Genomic DNA, 16,922 nt, shown 5'->3' on the forward strand with positions numbered 1-16,922 from the left:
GCTTGCATATGCATGAACACAACGTTTTTTTTTTTCTTTACGGGACTTCTCTGCGCACCGTCAGATACCACTCGAAACAATGCATTCGCTCGTTATTTAGGGATTGCGAAGGATCCGTGCGTTCGACAGATGCTGAATCGTGGCCCGTCCAATTGGATAATAGATCGAAACGAAAAATCTTGCATCCGGAATTAACATTCGACACGCGCTTATTCGTACTCGGTTCTCTTTGTTTCTCGGCTCTTTTATTACGAGTCTCCGCTTTCTCCAGCCACGCGCGGTAATGTACATCCCGTTATCTTTCGCTCGAGATAAATCAGCAATACGTATTCGTGTTACAAAGAAACGCCTCCCGAACACTGAATACGAATGCAAGCCACGCACGTTCAACGTTATTTAGGGGGCTGCGAAGCACTCGTTTCATCGCGATCCAGACAAAAGGTTAGCTTACGCGGATCTAGAGGGTTGAACGGCTCCATGCGAGTGGTTCGCATTGTGTCTACCTAGAAAGGGAGATCAGGTGTCGAAAGCTTTACGAACCAAGCCTGCGTTCTATCTCCTTATTATCTATAACGCGACCCACGCTCTTCCGTATTTTTATCGGCCATGGCTCGGCTCGTCTCGTCTCGTCTCTTCTCGTCTCGTTTCGTCGTGTCGCATTCACACCGAATTAAAATTATCCTCCGTCAAGTTGTTGGCAGCACGCTCGGATTCAGTATATTTTTATTCAAAGTTTAAGTATCGGGGAAGCTGCAGAGCCTTGGAATAATCGCCAACTGTGATTCGCGCTTCTCGCGCTATTCTCGGGCATCGGTGAGAAACAATCAAAAGTCAGGCAGATAGCGAAAAGCAACAAGGCGCAAAATATTCCCGACGTCCCGAAAACTTTTCCATTCTTCAAGCTGGTTCGAGACAATTCCAGCGGAGGACGTCGATGATCGCGCGCTCGGTAGCAGCGAATGTCGGGATGCGAAAAAGTTTCCGCGAGAGGCGACTAGGCACTTGGAAGGTGATCGAAGAGACAGACGGCGGTCGTTTCCAGTACGGTGAATCGTGAAATTTCAGCAGTCTCTTTGATCCGGCGAAAAGTCATATGCTTGAATTGTTAATGTCTACATCGTGCCAGCGTGCATACGTGCATCAATGCATGTTAATTCTAAGATAGCTGCGATAGTTTGCGCAAAACCGTTGGTCGCCACCGAACAAACGATGAAATTGACGCGTGATTCTCGCCGCGAAATACGCATCATCGTTCACTGCCGTGCAGGAACTTGCGTGTACTTTATTAAATTTCACGCGTCACTTGGCTTTAAATTTCGCCCTAACTCGATGAATCCGCGTCCTGAACACTGAACGCAAACGAAGAACTCGCTTAAATATTTGATTGTTCGAAGCATCGACAGTTCGGGCGTCGCAAACGTGCGAAGGGATTCAATTAAATTATAATGGGAGCAGCAGCGCAAACCGCTGCTATGTGTTTGACCAAGAAAAATAATCGAGCGACTCGCGGACAAACGAACGCGGATGCTCGCCGCGAACCGATGGAGTAGATTTTGGTGAAGCAGCGGTCGACCGTCTGGTCGTATGGAGTACACGCGACGCCCCACGTGCGATCCGTGGAAAGAAATCTATTACTGAAGTGACAGATCGGCTGTTAGTCGACGAAAAACGGATAAACATCCTTCCGAAACAATTTGTTTTGCGAGAGGCAGACGCGAGAAATCTCTTACGATGGTGAATGAAGAAAGAAATCAAGGATGAACGAGGGTGAAAAGAAGAGAAGATGGACAGAAAAAAAGAGAGGCGGATGACACGAGGGACGTGGCCAGGGCACCTCTGAAAGTCGTTACGAGCTTGGATGCCGCCCTTCCGCCCGATCAATATTGCGTTGGTGGGGCCGAGGCATTGCGAATCGCGGCAAGGGACGTCAGGGGGTGTCGGAGAGGGTGAAAGACGAGGCACAGCGGGGCGAATGGAACGGATCCGTAGCTGCGGAGGAGGCAAAAGTCGGGTCGGCGGGGTGCCGAGGGGTTCCGAAGGGGTTCGCTGGGAGAAGAGGGGTTGAGAGAGTGCGCCGACAGTGGGGGTTGTTTGGTGGGGGCGGTAGTAGAGGAGCGAACACTGTCATGGCGCCGCGCACCACCGCCAGCCAAGCGGTACCTTCAACTACTCCCTCGCGGTGTGTGACGCGCTCTTCGCGATTTTTCTACTGAATTTTATCGGAATCGTGGCGCGCGCGAACGTGCTCCGCGAGTGTCGAACGATTTGCCCGCTCCAGAACTATCGGCTGCTTTTGAAACGCATCGCCTTGATGTTCGGAGGCGCGCGCGATTATCCGCCGCGACCGATTCGTTGCACGAACGTTGTGTCGCAGTCGTGACTTCGCGGCCTTATCGGAAGGAACAGCAACGCCGCGATCTTTTTTCCGTCAGACGAAACCAAGAGATTCTTGGAAGAACAACACGAGGCGAGGAAACAGAGTGCGCTAACTCGGCCAACGGTTCGCGAACTGTGCTGCGAACGGTGTGCAAGTCAAGTACGACGTTAGCGTCGAGTTATCAGTGTCGGTGTCGAAGCGAGAGGGAAACAATTTTTTAGTCTGTGTCTATCGTGAGAACGCCTCGTATCGACCTCGAATCTCTGAATCGAAGGTCGGAGATCTGGCGGTGTCCTATTCGTCGCTAAGCCGGCGCGAACACGGTGCGGTCGAGTTTCGCGACTGACGAAAGGAGCGAATGTCGTCGAAGATCGACCAAAGTTCGTGAACCGTGAGGTGAATCGATGGTGCACGCGAATTCGTGACACGATCAGTTCATTGGGTGGTAGCACGTACGATGTCGCGGCGCGATGCATCACGTGACTAAGAACGGACCGTAAAAGAAGGACAGACGAAACGAACGGTGGAAAGAAGGAGCGGAAGAGGCAAAGGATACATTCTGGTGAGGACCTTGACGGGTCCTGACCAGGCCGTCAAGAACGTGGAAAATAGGCGGAGGTGGCTGCCGCGAATGGATCGCGTTACCATCGGTCGAATCTCTCAGTGACGAAACAATCTACCGAGAGTAACAATGTCCTAGCGAAGGCAGGAGTTCGTCTAGACCGACCCCCTCGCCCTATTCCGTTTCATCCAAAAGAACCTTAAAACCCGTTTCGCCTTATGATCCCCGGACACCGTTCTCCGACTGGTTTGCGAATCGACGCACGACCACCTAGAAAATCGTCCTTCTACGCACATACACAACGATCATCCCGTAGAAACACACGTGCGCAAGTACCGTGCACTACCTACGAGGTCTCGTTCTAGGGACACGCGTACTCGCTTGCACGACACGCACGTACGGTCAAAAACCTGCACGCGTTTTCTCCGTCCTCTTTCCCTTTGATCCATCGCAACTTCTCTGACGCGAATGTGCGTTTACACAGCCACGTCGATGCCAGAAAGGAACGCGCTCTCCCACACGCGTCCCCGCCTTAGCCGTTAACCTCTATAGCAGCGTACACCTAGAAACAACCACGCGCGCGGCTGTGTCCCTCCGACACATACATACGCCAACCCCCGACGTATACTCGAAGAGACGCGTACAGAGACAGGCACGAGCTTCCTGAATCCAGCCAAGTCCAAAATCCTTAATCCCGTGGGGTGATCCTGGCCCCACCCGTACGCCAAGGAACCACACCCCGGCGAGAGAAGAAACTCAGGATACAGACTTATCGGGTTCGTGGTAAGCTTTCACGTTTGCTACACGATTCTTTTCCTCCTTCCCTCGTATCCTTTTTCTTTTTTCCTTTTGTCTCTTAGCATTGGGATTTTGTCGCGAGGATCCGATGGGTGCATAAAAGCTAACCGCGTGATCGAGAGAAAGCTCTCGGATCGAAAACGTTAATTCTCCCGGCATCGATGTGAATGGTTGTTTCAAGGTTGTTGGTCCGTTTCGCCGTCAACCCTATTTCCTGCTGTGGTGTATCGCCTCGTCGTTTTCGCTGCCACAACGTCCGCCGTCGACCCATCGTTTCTTCTTCTCGATGGATTTAATAGCGCACATGGCCTCGCTCCATGCTGGATGCAAGTTGCAACGCGGCTGCGCAGGTTAGGTTTGCTGAGGCCGCGGCGCGAAGGGCGGGTTAAGGGCAGTGCAAGGATATGCCGCGGGCTGGCGTTTTCGTGCCACGAACTTGGAACTACGCCTCACACCTGGATCCACCCCCTGCCCGTCCCGATCGATCGAATTCTAGGCGCGCAATTATTTTAAACGCGATTACATCGAACCGCTAGTGGATCTCGCGGTTTTCCGAGCAACATGACCCCATCCAGCTGCCATCTCCACGAAAACGGTACCGCACCGATCTCGCTTTCAGCAGAATTAATCGTCCTTCAGATATCGCGCTCAGACTCACGACTACGACGATCTAGCGTTTGAGAAATTGTGCGACTCTGACTCATGTTTGATTCCGACCAATCTTCTTTATTCCTTGATTGCACGAACATTGTCAGCCTGTTTACCGCTAAACGCTTGCCTGCGATTGATCGGCACATCGATTATCGATTGCTTCGTCGTTTACGGCGTAAAATATCGCAGTATCTATTTTCGATTGAAAAAGTCGAGTTGTTTTTTTCGAACGAAAAAGTTGTCGCAAAGTAATACCGAGGAAGAGTTTTTCGTAATTGACGAAACGCACGTTGCGATGGAGGTCGCTTTTTCCATCAGCCATCGATAGTCGTTAATAAATTCGCAATTAGAAGTTTTGTCGGACCGTGGAAAAAGGGCAGAACGCGATGAAAGAAGATAATATTCTCTGTGAATCGCGAATGTATCTCGGAACGTCGGAACGAAATTCGATCGATCGAGTCAGAAATCGATCTTCTAGAATACCTGGCGGCATGCTTGATTTCATTACTCCTTTGATGTATCCGAGCCAGGAAATGCACGAAGAGCACGTTTACGGTCCGTTGGATGCAGCCAACCACTGGCAAACCTCTCTCTTCGAGCTGATCGAATATAACTTACAACCTCGCTAACTATCAATTTGCGGTAATTTGTGCGTACCGGCGATTTTTCCTCCCGCGACTAACTTATGAGGTTGTTACACATGGCCTACGGCTCTTGGTTCGAGAATTATCGAGCCTTGTGTCGCGTTACACGTCGAAACGTCTCTACGTCGCTTATGCACCTGTGCCCGAATCGATTCACCGCGTCGAATCGTCATTTCCATAGCCGCAAGGTGTCGATCGATCACCGTATCGTTGCCACGATCCTCGTGAACGGTGAAAAATAGAGAAACATCGGCGGGATTAATGCGAGGTTGGTTCCCGTTTTAATAGAGTACGCGTGGTACCGGCAATCGGTCGAATTGCATTTGCTAATAGGGTCGGTCTGCGTGAGTAGTACTCAGCCACGGCTATTCGTTTTCGAATTAGCATCTCCTTTTAACGTGTTTTGATTTAATATCTCCTTTTAACACGGTTAAATTTATAAGCGTAGTCGCGAGAATTATTTTCGGGTTATCGGTAACCCGACGAATTAATTATTTCCTCGTTTTGTAACTTATATCAACGTAATTAACCTTTCGGATTTCATTATATACGAGAGATGAATTCAACGCAATCAGGCTTGCTGCCCGGTTTTATGTAGTAGCCACTCTAACCGTTTGCTCGCTAATATTTCGAGTAACTAAATTTTCCTGGTTAATTCAACGTACCGAACATTCCCCGCAATTCGTTGCGCTCGTTACTCGAAACAATAATTCGGTATACTAGATATAAACTCAGCGTCGAAGCACGGTTTGGTTAAGTACGATAACGACGGAACGCGACGTTACGATAAAGCGCGACTTAAACGTGCACTTCAATTTTTCTCGCTGACACGCCGCGCCGATAGTAAATTGGCACAGGCACGCATACGAGGATTCTTGGTATGACTGGCGATACAATCAAGGAGAATTAAATTGCATTTTGTTAGCGAGCTAGCCAGGTGAAGCGAATAAAATTGCTGAAACTGCTGGAGTCGACGCAACTATTCGCTGCGATGGCACCGCGCGGTTCGAATATCAGCCAGCAGGCTTCGGTTAATTTTGACCGCGAATCGAAATCGTTACCCTTCTCGTGGCCGGCTATTTTCCCGTGGAGCGAAATTGCACGTCGACATTCGGAGAAAAACGCCGCCTTAACGGAAAACCGGTGCGCGACAGCGTAACTTTTTCGCTCGGTCGTATAAAACGCAAACTATTTCCCGGGAACGACACTGGCATGGTCGTTTTTCAAGGGGGTACTCGTGTGCTGTACACGGCCGCTGCAATTGCAACGTTAACGGAGTTGAGGGGATGGGGTTTTTCGAACGGGAAACGGCATCGTCGTTCGCGGTGTAGCGCTTACAACAGAGGGCCGTGTATCTCGCGCGTTTCTGCCGACCAAATTCTCGTTTAATCTCTCTTGACCCGATACGCCTGGCCGGAATTCCCTGGCGCCTCGAATCGACTAAAAACTGCTGTCGCTGCGGAATTGTGTTTCGTTTCGAATCCTGCGTCCACCCCTGCCTATACAACCGGTGAAACTTATTACGCGAGTTGATCGAACGGCTAAACGGGAAAGTGGAGCGAGTATCATCGTGTTTTCGTCCAGCTTCCTTCAGGAATCGATTCGTCGTATCGACGAACGTTTGCGCTCAACTCAGGACCGCGGGAATGAAATTTAATCGTTACTCTTGAATAAATGCATCGTCATTGTTGTCGAATGGTTTTTATCTAGTAGCACGGCTATCAACAGCAGAAGGGTATTGATTGACCAATCATGCAAATCCACCACGCCGTACTCCCTACTTTCGTATTTTTCCGATTTCGTCGTTCCACCGTTCCTAGACAGTTTCTGCTGCTCCTATTATTAATTCCTTGATCTCGCACTCGTAGTACGAGCACGAACGGTCGTTTGATTTCTTTGTTTCGAGTAGAAGGAAGAAAACTCCTTTTTCCAGTCGAACGAAATCTATAAAACGTCCATGACCTCATCTTTGAGGAGATTGCTTAAAAATTAAATACCGGTCTCGGACACGATCCGCTCGTCACGTAACGGTTAATTTATTCAGCGGTTCCTTCGCGATTTTTTCTACCCAATCTGACACACTGACAAGGGCCAAGACAATATCTGTCCTTCGAGTGGCGACGCAAGACCCGATCGAAATTCTGGCCCGAGATCGTGCTGATTCCTCGAGCACGCGATGCCTTTTCCTCTTGGTTCCGTAGGTCGAAAGTTGAAGGTCTTTTTTCGGACCACGAGCAGGTAACGTGCCACCTCGGCCTCCATCCAGCTACGTGCACGCCAACGTGCAGCTACCTGGATTCGAATAGATCGATCGAACGGAAACATCCAAATGGAAGGAGTGGAAACACAGATATATTCGGAAATCCGGTATTCCCGTGGCTTATTCGATCAAGCTAACAGTAAAATAAAGGCGTACGAGATAAAATTCGACCCTCTTAAAACAAGTTGTTATTCTAACGAAACGTTGATAATCGAACGTTATCGACGAACGTGGATTCTCCGCAGAGACGAACATCGGGGCTGATGTCGGTATGAATATGTCGAGAACGGCAAGTGGCGGACGACAGGCGTGGACGAATTGATGACGTTACGCATCGCGTATTCTAGAAACGGTATAAGTTATACGTTAGTTTATTGTTTTAATTATAACAAAAAAAGAGAAGTACACGGGTGGTAACTAGATTACGTTCGCGCCGAGTAAGATTTAATTTATGCTATTGGGTCTCAGTTAAAGGAACATCCGCTGTAATTATGAATCGAACAAAGAAATCGAAAACCCTGTGTCCTCCACGTTTTCCACGATACCATCTCGTTGATTGTTCCATTTTTGTTAACCGCCGCGGTTGTTTGTAACTCTTCGCTCATAAACCCTGTCGAACATGCGAAAACCACTCAAGAACCAAAGAACTCGGGACGAGCCTTGGAACGCGTCGTACGCGTGCAACGTTATTGGCCCATGGTGCGCAAATTTATCCGGATTAACGTAGCACGTGAACGCGTCGCTTTATGGAAAATCGATTTTCATAAAACCTTCAATTGCGCGTTGTAACCGCGCGCGTGCCGGCATCTATTGCATTTACACTTTGGAGCCGCGAACGATGTAATTAAACCCGGTCATCCAGTTAACCGTGTTTCTGTGTGAAACGCAATTAAACTCGAGCGGTCTGCAGTCGCGTTCTCGCGACGGATTCCTCCAACCAACTTTTCAAAGGATGCATCGATCCAACTATCCAGCCTCTTTGTATCATCTGCGCTTTGAAAATTAAGGGGACTTCGTGCTGTGATGTTTCCTCGATAGCACCTTCCAGCGAACTTTTCGATGCGAGAACCAAACATTCAAACACGAACATGGATCGCGTTGATTTCCAAGCAGAAACATCCTCGCGATTGATTTATCCTCGTAAATGAACTAAGCACAATGACGGTATCATGCAATGGACGCGAGCACTCGAATGCCAGTGCAGTAGCTGTTTATCACCGCCGACGTCAACCTTGTCCAGTCAATTTTTCTTTTGTCCGGTTCTACAAACATTTTAATACCCAAATGAATATAGTTTGTATTGATTTTTTCCCGGGCCCCGGTATATTCTGCGCTGAATTTTTTTTTTTTTTGTCACGGCTAAACTGACCTCGATGTTCTCTACCTCACATAGCTGTACGCGACGCGAGCGACAAATCTCCCTTGGTAGCATTATACAAAAGTTACGGCGGCGATTTCGTACAGGCTGGATCACGAGATGATCTCGGAAGTGGTAGACGCAGGCCGCCTAATTCGGTCTTAATGGACTTTTAAGCGGAATTTAAACGCGTTCGCATATCCATCGTAGCTGAGACACACCCTTGTCGTCGACTCTTCTTCACCGCTCGGAGCTTCTTAGCCTCCGACGATTACGTTACCTTGTATCGCGCCTTTCTTTAACCCGATAACGGTGGAGCAGGCTTTCTCGATGGCATCGCCGCCATCATCAGCAGTTTCCTTTCTCTTTCTTTGCGACGCCTAGCCGTGTCTCCGTCTGGTTAGAACGACCAGCTTCCGTATTGTACAAGCGGACTTGTTTGAAACTTCGTGTTCGGTTAAGTTTGCACCACGTGCTTTAGGCAGCTCGTAGACGCCGCTTAAGCACGACCATCCTTGTTTCCGTGGCTTACGCTTGTTACAGGGCTACGTGTATGCGGGCGTGTGCCTGTGTTTGAGTTTGTACGCGCAGCGTCGCGTCGTCGTGAGTTATCGCTAAAGGAGACTTTCGATACGTCAGCGGTCCCCAAATCCACGAGGTTGAGAGCGGATGTAGCGAACGCGCTCAACGTCTAGATATCATAATGTGGGAGAACTGTCTTATCATCCGTTATTTATTCGTTGACGTGATGTTAAAACTTGGTTAGGTAAATCGGATTCGAGTCAGTGCAATGCCCCGGCAAACGTCTGATAAAATACGCCCTACGGTGCTACCGGAATTTACGATGTTCGCGAGAACTTTTCTACTTGATAATCCGCATACCGCCGAGACGGGGCAATAATTCACGAGGAATCGTGGCGAACCTACGCGTCAGATATCTTCGTAGTGCTTACGTTGTTTCGCACTGGACCGGCGAAGAAACCATCAAGTTACTCCGTACCTTGCACGAAATTTCAATTCGACCATTTCTATCGAAGTTAATAGAATCACGCGATGTTATTGTTAACCGTTTGAGTCTCAGAGGTCTTTGAAAAAATAGGGTCGAGAAATCCAGAACTTCGCGATAGCGCTTGTCCTAATCGATTGCAAAGAGAAACAAACGGCGCAATAGCGCCCGTCATATTTGTTATTTTATGAAATACGTTTATATTGTTATATATGCGTACTATTAGTTTATAAATATTTCAAGTTTTGTTCAATAAAAATTATTGACAAAATAACAATGAAATACAAAATACCGTCAGTCGTCCGTAGCGTTCAGATGTACTGAGACTTTTCGACACAAAATCTAAACACCGCGATCACGCTGCTTGGGACTCAAACTTTGCAAACCTTTGACGTTTGATGTACGAAGTACGACCCACAGGGAACATCGCGAACGAGGAAAATTTCATAGATCCAGTAAATCAAAGTACTCTCGGATCACGAACCGAAAATGCGTTCGATTTGAAAGCCCGATGGTATGGCAGAGGGAATGATCGGCTGACCCAGTGGAAGTCGAACCGTGGCGATATTGGTTTCTCTCGGGGAAAAATACGGTGGACAGAGTAAATTCTCGTGACAGCAATTTCCCTTTCGGCGCTGTTGGTCCGGGAATGAGCTTATTGGCGCGCCGCCTCCGAGAAGCCGGTTCGGCGTCAGTGACTGCCGGTGGCAGCACGGTCGAAAGAGAGATGAGAAGAAAAGAGACAAGAGGGACGGTTAAGTGCACTTCCCTATGGTACATTTGATTCAATTGCAGCTGCGGGTAGCTGACCGAGTCGATAAAGATTCGACTTCGTGCGACGTCTTCTTCCTTCCAGGTATTTCCCCGGTCGAATGTCCCCGAACGAGCCGAATGTCTCGCTTTTTTCTTCGTGGCCCCACTGCCTTCCTTCACTGCTTAACGCGTCCAAAAGAAAAGAAGAAAGATCAGCCAGCTCCTCCACCTCTGAACCCCTGTTTCCTCTTTTCTTCGTCTCGCTCATTCGACGCTTTCGAATGGTCCGTCCAAATTGCGACTCGCTTAACGCATCCCCGTTGCCGCGTTAACCTCGAAATCATTGGCCCGAGGTTCGCACCTCGGGAAAGATGGATCGACAAGAAGGAGGTCGGTGTAGATACGTGCCAGAGGGAAGAACGTTAATTAAGCGCGAAATTACGAGCAGCCCGTGTACAGTACTTTATTTGCCCCACGATTTAAGCGTATTGTTAGAGCGTGTTAATAGCGGAGGATAATTAACTCTTTTTGGATTACGTCACCGGCCCCGACAACTTCCATAAATGCTCGCCAACGTGATTCGCATTGCGGCACCGTAATTTCGCATGGACCATCTAAACGATCGGCGAATTTCGATAATCGAGTTGGATATCGACAAAAGAAACGCGTTCCGGTTGCTCGTAGCATGCGGAAAACAAAGCGCATGTTGGACGCATCGATCGCCGACCTTACGACCTGGTGGCCAAGTCGTTTTGCCAGCGCACGAATGAATAACTGAACGAGCTTCCAGGAACGGTATGCGGCCAGTGAAAAGTTGATGAGACAACTTTGGATTTGTTCTACATTCTCGGCGGACGGCTGGCCGGGCTGCGACCGTTTTACGACGAAACCTATAGGTACCATCCGGCACACGGAAACTAGAAGTAAGAAACTCGGGGGTGCGGGTAATTGAAATTTTTCTTTCCCGGGTGAACGGCCGGCTGTTGCTCCGCCCCCGGGAGAAGGAATTAAAAGAGCGGGAGGAAATGCGCCGTGCTTCTTGTTTGTTTCTCCCGTTTCATCGTATGGAAAGTTTTACGATCTTTCATAACGGTGGAAGAGGCGGTCGAACTCCTTTCGTATGTCGAGTGAGTGCATATACCGAGAGCTTTAACGTTATTACATCGAGAATCGAATATACAGGAAACTCGGAGCCAAAACCGCGAAGCTCGCAAGGATATCTCTGTGGAGAGGATTTTCTCTCTCGCTTAGCCGGCAAACATTCGACGCGTCGTTCCGATCGGCCGGGAACCGACGAATTGAACGAACCAGAGGAACTGCAGGCCGAGGAAGGAATCGCAGGGAATACCGGGCAGGAAATCGCGGAAGGGCGGTATACGAGGCGTGCGCGAGCTTTCGTATCGGCGCTCGAAGAAGGTAGCCGAACCCTAAACGCGGTAGAATCCTTGGAATCCATCGCCACGCCGGCACCGCCGCAAAAGTTTCAGTTATTTCGGCGTGTTCGAGCTCGTGCCGGGTATCATTTCACGGATGCCTGGTGAGCGTACTCGCCAGTCGCATTTTGGTATTCCGCTGGCAGTTTTGCGGTCGACTAGGTGACGATGCTGTCGCAGCTGGTGCTGGCGACGCGTTTTGCGGGGCTCGCGGTTGTTGCGCAGTGCTACGAATCGCCGCTAGCACGCTAAATGCTTTGAGCTTTACGCCGCTATGGTGTACCGCAAATATCGTCGGAACCTTTCCATAAATGTATCGCGACCAGTCGCGAGCTGTACTGAGAATAACGACTGTACGTCGCGCAAACACTTCGCTCCACTGTAATTAAACTCGTCGTTCCGCTCGGTGTTAGAAGAAAAAACGTTAGTACTCGCGTTCTCGCGATTTTATTCCTCGTCGGGCCACGCTAAAATCGTCACTGCCCGCTTTTCTTTTTGTTCACATAAATCGCCATTACGGGAACGTAGACGGTCTGCTGTGCTGCTTTCCATTATGTACCGCAACTTCGTTGTTGGAAAAGTAAATTTTCATTGCGAATTTGCACCACTACGAATTGTTGCTAGTCCGAATAATATTTTCCCGTTTATCATGTAATTGTACGAACGGCGAGAATCGGTCACGATCTTCTGCACGATCCACTGGGGTCGAAAGCATCCAAGAATTATTCGTCGGATCTTCCCTCTGGTTTTGCTAGTTGAAATTTCACGACGCGCACTGTCGCGGAGTCGTCTGGTGCGGCAAGAAATCACGCGAGCTCGAAACGAGTCGTTTTTCCGATAGGGTGCCGGTTTGGCCGGTGGTAGGTTTATTCGTCTGAAGTACCTCGTTTCGCGATGCTATCGGTTAGGAATCGTAGAGCCAACAAGCCCCAAGCGACGTGATCGCGTGTATCGTGCTAATTTCGTCACAAATCAGCGCACATAATTTCAAAGGACCGCTAAATCAGCCACTCTCCTTCTTTGATTCGACGAACGATCGACATAAGTAAAGAGAAATTGTCCTCTAGCGTGTCGGGACGTGAAATCTTAGGCTTTAGGCCGCGTACGAGTGATAATCGGAGAATACGTATTTGACGTTATACATTTAACGTCATTACAGTGATTGCAATGCAACGATAACTTTGAGTTTATGAATCGAGGCGATTATTATAACGTCGTAGTTTTCCATAGTTTTTGCTCGTTTCGAAAGTAAACGATACGCGAAGATTCTGGACGGAACGAACGTGAAAGAATGTGGATGTATGTAGGTCAGCTCGCGGTGACAATAGCGCTTCGAGGAAGAGTTTATTCGTTTCGTCGTTGAACGAACGCCCTGACGGATTCCTCGGAAATTCCGCCGCAGACTACGAAGGCGAGGACTAAATAAACTCGTCCATCGACTACGATGGAATTAATACCGATTTCACTCGCCGCTACCGTCGATGTCTCTTTCGACTAAGAGAGTAGAATTTGCATAGAATTCACTGTTTTGTTGATTCGGTAAGTCAAACTGTCAACGTGGATTAATCCTCGAGTAGTTTCCGACAAATTACCGGTTCTCGCCGAATCGATCCTTTGTCCTGTAGAAACAAACGAGAACAAATTTATCAACATCCGTTCGGAGTACCTACATGAATTCCTAATTTCGTTCGACTTCTCGAGTTCTGTCGAGTCTCTTCAAAGACAGTTTGGACTTTGGTTTGCGTAAAGTGGATATATTTTTTCCTCTTTTCCAATCGAAACACCATTTTTCTCGTTCTCTTTCAACTACCACTCAAAGCATGGGCGAAACCAGAGGAAAATCGCTGAAACCTTTGATCGGCAATTGGTCCTTCGCGTCGCACGAAGGTGTCTCCGAGGGTCTAGCATGTTTAACATTGCAGCGCAGTCGATATTCCGAGATTTCCCCTGAGAAGGGCGCAACTTAAACACTCTCCACTTTAAAACCCATTTCTATCGTATCACATATTGTTCATGATCGAATCCTCTTTTACGCTCGTCTCTCGTGCCTCCTCCCCTTTTCTCTCTCTTTTCTCATTCTCCCTCGCGTGGTCTTCATCCCTTCGGCACTTCACCCCTTTTCTTCATTTCCCTCGACGAAGTCACATCCACGCTCCTCTATCCCTTTATCTTTTCTCGTCCGTACATCTCGGTTCTTATCCCGGATGTAATCACCGCCGAATCGCCGGGTTAGGTTGGGTGCTCGCCGACACGGGGAATCCTGGTAAGAGTTGCATACTCGCTGCAAGCACTCGTTCCCCGCAACGTCCCTCGCAAACTTACAAGGGTGAAAATCTCGTGGCCGGTAACTTTGACGGGTTGTAACCGCGTCGAAGATACAACCTATGATTCTCCTGTAGGCTACACGGAAGTTGGCCTGTAAAACGAACCGTGGAACGAGGGATGGCAAGAGAGAACCAGCCTGAATGACGACGTCGAGGTAGTTCCGGCGAAAACGATTAATGAACGGCCGAGGTATCGCGAGGCGAACTTGTGAAACCGTGCAACCTCGTAGCTGTCCTGGTTTGTCCATTGACTGTTTTAATCGATTTCATTTCACAGATTCCGCTTTTTTTTCGAGACGGTTAAAAGACGTATTCGAGACGACGGAAGTCCATTTTATCGCTTCCGGATAATTCTGCCTATAAAGAAGATCATCGTGGACTCTTAACTTTCCTTGAAATCTGACGGCTACGATATTCCGTCGAGGATTCAGCCGATAAAAGCCACGAGGAGCTAAAAATGTTCGCCGGAGAAGGGCTCGTTTTAATGCATTGTTACGAGAATTTCATCCGGTATGACCGACGATATAATTGGATCAATTGGACGAAACAGCAGATTTAATCGACATTGCATAATTAAGCCCTTGGACATTATTTTCATTGTTCGATGCTCGTTTGGTACAGAGTGATTACGAATTCTAAGTTTCTTCTTTGTTGGCTCGTTCTAACCGAGTTCTTCCCGATTTAGCGAAGAAAGCCATATGCAATATCGTGATATTCCTATCCGCGAAGTATTCCATACTTGTCCGCGATCATTTTCGATTAGTTCAGCCCTTTTGACGAGCGCTCGCAACTTCTATTTCGTTTTGAAAGCTGGTGATTGAGGGAAAAAAAGATTGGCGGGCGGTCGCCAGGGAACAGAGCACGGGCAGAGGCTTCTCGACGAGAAAGAGCAAACATTGCGATTGCGAAGCGTTCGCGAGGGCCATTCGACGATCCTTTTCACAGGCCTGTTTCAATTTTGTTGGTGAAACGTCATCGACTGACCTCGGGTTCGTTCCCTTTTAGCCTGGAATTCTATTGCCATCGGCCGCCACTGCAGTTTGGCGAGGGAACCTTGACGGTAATAATTAACGTGTTCATCATCGTGCCGCAAGGACACGCGAACGGATTTCGTGACGAATAGACGCGCGGTGCTCTTGTGTACGTCGCTGAAAGGGCTTCGGGGTCAGCGTTGACGCGAACATGCATTTGCGACGAGATCCGCGCTGACAATGCGCGCAGGAAGCTGCACGGGCAAGACCGGATGCCAAATGACACGGTTAAGTGACACGCGGACGTGATATTTTGAAAGTAACGCGACAGCGTCGAGGAACCGTGCAACCATCTTTCATCGTTGCTACACCTTTCAAACAGCGTCGACTGCGAATGATCAGTCTACTCTGCTCGAATCTACACGTTCGAAAGCTGCTAAATGCGTTTACTCGATCTTCTTATGAAAAATTATTTCGGCCGAAGTAAAATGGTTGGCACGAGATGAGTGCGCCTAGTCGAAAGTTACGATCGATAAAGTCTCCGCGAATATTTCAATTTTTGGAAGGCGAAGCTAAACAGCGATAGGGTTCGTTTGGTAGAGTACGCGATAGAATCGAGACGGGCAGATTAAGAAGGGGAAAGGGCGTGAGTCGTATCGCCGGGGAATTTCGACGCGGCGGAAATTTTATGTGGAAGCCAAGCGAACGCGAACGAGCGACCGTAATTGGATCGATATGACGGAGACAACTTTATACACCGGTGGCCCTGCAATTTCTATTTTGAATAGCAATCGCCACTAGTTACGTGATACGAGAATACAAAAAGCACAGCCGAATTTTCACAATTGATCGAATCAGCTGTAGCTGCCAGTTGCAATCGAATCGGGTAACCGCGTTTGTTGCCGCATTGTCAAATTACCCGTGAACGCTTACCGATTTGACCTTTTTTTTTTACTTCGATTCGATGTTTCGGTGCGTTGAAAATATTTGCATATTAGTTTTTCCCTTTGCCGCGTAACTGACGAAACGGTTTACCTCGCTCTCGAATCCTCGCGTTAATAATAACAAGAATGCGAACGGAATAGAAGATACATTCATCGTCCGTGATGCCTAATTCGAATTGTCTTGCTTCGGTTGCTCCGAAATTGCGGTGGACTCCTCTCTGTAGCAACTCGAGATTTGCATCGGGCTCGACGCTTGTACCGACACGCTAATTAATTTTCTCGTGTATCAGACGGCCAGTGGATAAAGTTTATCGCGGTACGAGCTCGGAGGGCCAGAGACTGTCGGATCACAGAGGTGAAATTGACCACGAACTTTCGGCAATTTCGGCGAAGCGGACAAGTAATAAACTTACTTTCCTCCGTAATTGATTGGAAAGCTCGTAAAGCGATCCCGCCGTCAAGGGAAACTCGAACGTCGGCAATTGTTCGCAATAAATAGCGCGCACTTGATTGCCGCCGTTGTCACTAATAAACGGAAAAAAGATCGTCGAGAAATTTGCTGGCGAAATAATCCTTCCATAGCCGCATGTCGTCTTCTCTTTGGGATATGGTCGGCTGTCGGTTCCATCGGTAATTCATCGTAATTACCTCACCGAACGTGGTCAAAATCGAAAAATTACGTCGTGTAGGAATCAGCAACAAGAGCCAATTAGACGACGAATAGGTAGGTCGGGCGTAGTCGAGTGTCACGCAAAAATACTCGACGCGAAGGGAGTGAATCGTACGATTCGCGCATCGCGTAGATCGCTAGAAACTTAATTCGGAGAAAGGAAAGATTTTCT

At 48.5% G+C, this 16,922-nt stretch overlaps 1 protein-coding gene across 25 annotated transcripts in view; it reads left to right on the forward strand.

Moving 5' to 3' along the window:
• The window catches only part of LOC117212313 (protein turtle-like), a 155,703-nt gene that overhangs the window by 94,894 nt on the left and 43,887 nt on the right, over positions 1-16,922 (forward strand). The window contains exon 1 of one of the 25 annotated variants that reach the window (XM_033457015.1): positions 2,112-3,722. The exons of 23 other annotated variants lie outside the window; for them this stretch is intronic. The gene's annotated coding sequence lies outside the window, so the exon portion shown is untranslated. Of the gene's footprint in view, positions 1-2,111; positions 3,723-16,922 lie in introns of those variants that run through there. One more of the 25 variants, XM_033457017.1, reaches the window with a different exon arrangement.

This window comes from Bombus bifarius, unplaced genomic scaffold (assembly GCF_011952205.1).
Source record: "Bombus bifarius isolate JDL3187 unplaced genomic scaffold, Bbif_JDL3187 scf7180000008288, whole genome shotgun sequence".
In the NCBI taxonomy this organism is placed as follows: Eukaryota; Metazoa; Arthropoda; class Insecta; order Hymenoptera; family Apidae; genus Bombus; species Bombus bifarius.